Consider the following 6,652-nt stretch of genomic DNA (forward strand, 5'->3'; position numbering starts at 1 on the left):
TAAATATTTATTTTTCTGTGCATTAAATGATTTTCAGGGTTATCAGTAACTTTGCTCGCGTACAGTAAATATTAGTTATTTATTATGTCTGTGTTTTTAACAAGTCATGTAAATAAACTTTCATCTTTCACATAAAACAAAAACAACAAAAATAAAATTAACTTCGACTGTTGATTTTTCACTCTAAGTGCTTCATTAATGCCTGAACAGTCAGTTGGCAGTCAAACCGCTGACAGTGCAATTCTCCGTGTTTTGTACCATCAATCAAATCAAACTTTTACAATTCAGAATTCCAAGATTTTTATTCTAGAAGTCTTCTGAATATCACATGATTAGCAGAGACTCAGCACTGCACAAAAATCTGGTACGCTTAACTGTCTCCTACACAAACAATCCCTAATTAGGGTTTATTGTTTTTTCAGGAGAAATAAGTTTTTGAGACCTCAAATGGATTTCATGGACCTCCATATATCTCAAAGTACCACCATACAAATTTTCAAACTTCAATTCACTCAGACGCACAGTCAGCAGCTCAAACAGTCAACAGACGACCCGTTTGACCAAAAAAGTCAACAGACAGTCAAAAATGAAATTTTTTGTCAACATCCATATTTTGTCAAAGGATTCATCATTTGATCATTGGATGATCATAATTCATCAAGGAAAGATCAAAAATCAACAAAACCCTAAGATTCAAAATTAGGGTTTTCTCCTAAAAAGTCAACTGAACTTTGACTGGTCATAACTCTCTCATTCTTCATCCAAAAAATTCAAACCAAAGCTTATTTTGAAGGAAATTCAATTATCATTCAAATGCAATTGGTCCCATGGCCATTTGATTCACCATTTGAAAAATATGAATCAAGACATTACAGGTCATTTTCAAAGTCAACAAAAAGACACCTTTTTCAAAAGGACACATAAGGAGCATCAAAAATCATTTTGACATGAGACCAAAGACATTGGTTAGAGGACTCTTTGAGGTTTCCAAAAAGTGCAAGATCTCATTCATATGACAAAAATTGAGGGATTTACACCTTGTTGAAGTTGGCTAAATTTTGGGAAAATGCATGAAACCAACATTGATCAAAAATGTATTTTTTCCAAATGGGGCCTAATTTCCATAATCCAAACATGTCTACCATGATGTAAAGGGCCTCCCACGACCAAGACAAAGCCCACATCATTTTTGTTCCATTTTTGGTTTAATTTTATCATATTTAAGATTAAATTGAAAAAGGAAAATGGAAGGATAATGCATAGCTTAATTTCTAAGCATGACTCATCAAGGAATCAATCAAAAACTCTGCCCCAAGCCAAGTACAACAGAAGGAGAGTGGAAAGTCAAGCCATGGTAGCTTAAATGCAAAGCCACATGTGTTGAAAAAGTCAAGAATTCAACAAAAGCACTTAATGCTTTCTAGCTTAGTTCTTAAGCACTTCAATGCTTATATAAGAGCTATAACACATCAGTAATCAAAGGGAGGCAAGTTCAGAACCTAAGCATAACTTGTAACATACTTGTATCAACTTTTTTTTTTTTAAGGAAATTCAAAATTCGAATTTTACATTCTAGCTTGTTTCAATTCAAACCAAACACTTAAACACAATCCTCAAGTATCATTGAACATAATCAGATCAGTTGCAAGCCATGGAACATCCAGATACAACCACAAGACCTCACGGTTTGCTCGAAATAAAACTCACCAAAATCTCATAACACATGCATATTTAACAAGATGTAGACTCATATTTAAGTTTAGTTTGAGGTCCTAATCATTTCTGGAAACTTAATTTAAGTTTGAACACCTATACGAGGAACCACCATTTTTGGGTTCTTACTTTCAAATTTAGGGCTTTACAATTCATGCAAAATTACAAGCTCTAAATAGTACCATTAAACTCGCGTGAACAAGACGAACTAAATGATGGCATCGCGCCAAATTTATATTGTTGTTTGCTTGTATTCGCTATTTCCAACAGGTGTAAAAGGTTAGAGTTTTTACACCACCTGCAAATGAAGGGTGTAAAAGCCCCATCCTGAGGAAGAAGATGATGCGTGGCGTCCTCTGATTGGCTGGAGGGCGCGCGCGTGTTTTTAAACTAACCTTGGATTCAGTGTTTTGCAGGTACGTCACGTGGTATGGTCCCTCATGCTGGTGACCATCAGATCCGTCCACTCATCAATCCAACGCATCAGAATGAATCCCCATACCATGGACTTATTTAATTACCACATATGATTATCATCTTTATATTTTCTATTTTATTTTAATTTCTTCATAAAATTAATTAAAAATAGTTTTAAATATCCAAAAAATACACAAAAAATATTTTTAGGCTTCTAAAATAATATTTTATTTTCTGATATAAAAATATTTTATTTTTCTTCATAATTTAAATATTTTGTATAATTAATTAGATAATATGCATATATTTACCTTTTAATCATTTTAACCAATCAAAAAATCATAAAAAATTTGTTCTTTATATTAAATATTGTTTATATATTATAAACTAATTTTGTACATATTTAGGATAATTTTCTCTTTAATTTTTAATTATTTGTATAATTATGTATTAATTAACTTAATGATTTCAAAATCAATTTCAAAAAATTCCAAAAAAATTAGTTTTGTTTTAAAATTAATTAACAAGCATTCTGAACATATTTTAAACTTAATTTTTAGGTTTAAATTTTATTTCCATCTTTTCCTCATTTTAATTAAATTAATCATGCATTAATTCTAATTAAAATCAATCATCAAAAAAATCCAAAAATACTTCTTTTATTTTCTTGCAATTTAAATTCCTAGATAAATGTATAGGTTGTCAAATCCATGTAAATAGCGTAGTTTACATTTCCTGCACAATCGATGTAATAGCGTAGATTTACTTTCCGCATTTTACATTTCCGCATTTTAAATTCCAACACATATAAACTGCGTGTATGTCAAAGATAAAATTGAACCGTTAGATCACTAAACTTCAAAGATAAAATATCTGAATCTAAACACAGTCACACTTGCACCTCTTAAGGTAATCCCTTTTCTCATTCTTTTCAAAATCAATCAAAATCAAATTCTACTATTTCGAGTACAAAATCGAACTTTTGTTTATATCCGGTGAAAGGATAGATTTTTAAAGGAAATAGGATAAAGACCTTATAACTCAGGGTAGACCTCCTAATTTGCTTGCTCAAATCAAAACAAACAAATCTCTCATATATCATTGTTTTTCAAAACAAAACTTTCAAAAAAAGACAATACTTTGTATATATCCAAACAAGGATCATTACGAAGTTAACGTTCTTTTTTTCAAAACATCTTTTGAAAGATAAAAACACTTTGTATACATCCGCACAAGGATCATTACAAAGTCAATTTACAAAGGTATTTGAAACCACATACGAGCATTTCAAGGCAATAGAAAAGTAATTGAAAACAAGTGAGCTAAGCAAATTAAAGAGCCCATGGATAACCATGGATACAAAGGGTGCTAACACCTTCCCTTTGTATAACCTACCCCCTTACCCAGACTTTCTTAAAGGTCTTTTTTCTGTTTCTTTTATAAACCTTTCCTTAATTGGATAAAATAAAAGGTCGGTGGCGACTCTCTGATTTTCAAAAATACAAAAGCAGAAACAAAAAAGAGTCAGTTCGCGTATCTCTCCACGAGAGGTATGGCAAAAAACCGAGAGGGCGACAGAACTGGCGACTCTGTTGGGGATTTACTTTCTAAAAACAAAATGTTTTCAAAAGGGGTAACCTTTAGAGAATAGATCATTCCGATGTTTTCAATTGTTTGACTTGATTGCTCTATTTTTCAAAGGATGTTTGGGTATTTTGCTTGTGTGAAAGATTCTAACCCGAATCTCGAGATACCTTAAGTATGTGACAATAGACCAAGTAAACTGTACGACATGTACCGATACGGTTGATCTGGTAGTCACCGTTAGTGCGATACTTTGGTTTATACTGATGTCCCTTAAAAATGATCAAGGAGTATATTAGGCTTCCGAAATGTCATTAAACACTAATTTGTCTTAGAACCTTTTAGTTGAACTTGACTTGTGGCCTATTAAGTGGCTAGCTTTGAAATTGATCGAAGTTAGTTATCCTCGAGGAATATTTTGATCGGTCGTCCGAGCGCCGTATTGAGATGTTACCTCCAAGGATCATAGAACCCGAATACTATTCTAGGACAGGTTTTAACCAACTCAACTTCAGTGGGGAGGGTATCACCTATGGACTTCATGCAAGCCTTTAAACTTAAGGCTATTGTTTGATTTGTTTTTGTGTGCCACATGTTTGACATCATAACATCATAAGCATCATAAGCATATCATTTTTCACTAATCATTTCAAGGATCAAAGAGTTTACCTTTGTTATTGCAGGTAATGGCTCCCGCCACCAGAGATTACATCCGAATCAACATCTCAATGGTGCCATCTGAACTGAAAAACTTAGTATCAGAATTCCCCAGGAATGTTCAATTCACCGAAAAGCACGGTCACCTACTCCATTTGGTTACCTCAAAATTTGAAGAAGACATGATACGGGTCCTGTTCCAGTTCTTTGATCCCGAACATCATTGCTTTACCTTTCTTGATTACCAGTTAGTACCCACCTTGGAAGAGTTTTCTGAACTAATTGGATTACCTGTTCGAAATCAATTACCTTTCACTAGTTTAGAAAGGATTCCAAAACCTGAAACCATTGCTGCTGCTTTACATTTGCGAAAGTCAGAAATCGAGTCCAATTGGGAAACAAAGAGTGGAGTTAAGGGTTTGCTTGCTAAGTTCTTAATGGAAAAGGCTCGATTACTACTAGAAAACAAAAGTTACCCAGCTTTTGAGGAGGTTGTGGCTCTTTTGATTTATGGGTTGGTTTTATTCCCTAATCCCGACCAATTCATAAGTGTGCACATCATCAACCTTTTCCTAACCCGTAACCCGGGTACCAACATTGCTGGGAGACATTCTACATTCTCTACACACTAGTACCATGAAGAAACGAGGAACTCTCATGTGCTGTATACCACTACTGGCTAGGTGGTTTACATTTCATCGTCCCCGATCAGTGTTGAGAAATGAACAAAGAATGCAATGGTCTCGCAGGATTATGTCTTTGTCTCATTCAGATATCCGGTGGAACAACTTCTTTCAAAGAGACATTACTATCATTGATCATTGTGGAGAGTACTCTAATGTGCCACTACTTGGCATCAAAGGAGGCATCACTTACAATCCCTCTTTAGCTTTACGCCAATTCGGATATGCAAGGGGAAACGGTCCTCATGACATGATTATCCGTGGCGTTGTGTTTGATTACGAGGATGATTCCCAAAGACATCGACGAAGGTTCATACATGCGTGGGGCAGTGTCTATAGAATAGAAAGCAAAACTTTGGGACAATGGAATTCTATTCCTATGGAACCTTACCTCAGATGGGTTCGGGCTCATGCTCAGAAACTCATCATGCCATATCCCGCTATTCTACCTGTGACTATTGAGCCAGAAGTCGAAGGAGACAAACCTCAAGTTATTCTACATCCGGATATGCCAACTAACCTGGAAGAGTTGCAAAAATCTTGGGTTCAACTAAAAGAGGAAAGAGATACCTTCAAAGCACACTGTCAAGACTATGAGAGAAGATTATTGGAGCTCTCCGGACAACTCCAAGAAGAACAGCAGATCAACACATTCTCGGGTGCAAAGAGAAAGCGTCCATGGGAGACCTGAGGGATCCTTCATTTTCTTCATTTCTGTTTTGTAAGCCCGAATGAGGCAAAGAAAAAAAAAGAAAAAAAGAAAAAAATTGTTTGACTAACAAATGTTTGTTTTTCTTTTGTTTTAACAAATCTAAACTCTAAGATCCTTGTAAACATTGCATATACATTTCATTCATTGCATATACATTTCATTCATTGCATATACATTTCATTCATATACATTGCATAACAGGTTCACATGACGGATTTCTCATCTTCTCGCTGTTTATTTCAGTCAGAAGAGATGGAATCTGAAACAAGCATCAAGAATCTCGAAGCACAGAACGCCCAAGTTCAAGTGGCAATTCTGGAACTGGCAAAGGGGCAACAAGAAATGAAAGCCCTGATGATCAAAAAGAAAAAGAAGCCCAAAGGACCTGTAGGCTTGAGTCACCTGAAAAGGAAGATCAAAATCCCAGTCAAAAAGTTCAAAAAGCCACCGATCCCTGAAATAGTCGGTGATGGTGAACAATGAGACAATCACAGCAACCAGGGTTCTGCCAAACCCTCTCTCTCTTCTAATGAAGAAGATTATCATTCTGGAGACGAACAGGATGATGACAAATACCAGCAGTTGGAGGAACGCATGAAAGCTATGGAGATACAAAAAATACCTGGCTTAGATTTCAATGATCTGGGACTCGTCTCAGATGTTGTTATCCCTCCAAAGTTCAAAGTTCCTGTCTTTGCAAAATATGATGGAGTTTCTTGCCCAAACCTACATCTGAGGTCCTATGTAAGGAAGACACAACCTTATACAGCAGATAACAAATTGTGGATTCACTTCTTCCAAGAAAGCCTGTCGGGTACACAACTCGAGTGGTACTACCAGCTGGAAAGTACCAAAGTTCATACCTGGGAAGATTTAGCTGCTGCTT

This window comes from Vicia villosa, linkage group LG1 (assembly GCF_029867415.1).
Source record: "Vicia villosa cultivar HV-30 ecotype Madison, WI linkage group LG1, Vvil1.0, whole genome shotgun sequence".
In the NCBI taxonomy this organism is placed as follows: domain Eukaryota; kingdom Viridiplantae; phylum Streptophyta; class Magnoliopsida; order Fabales; family Fabaceae; genus Vicia; species Vicia villosa.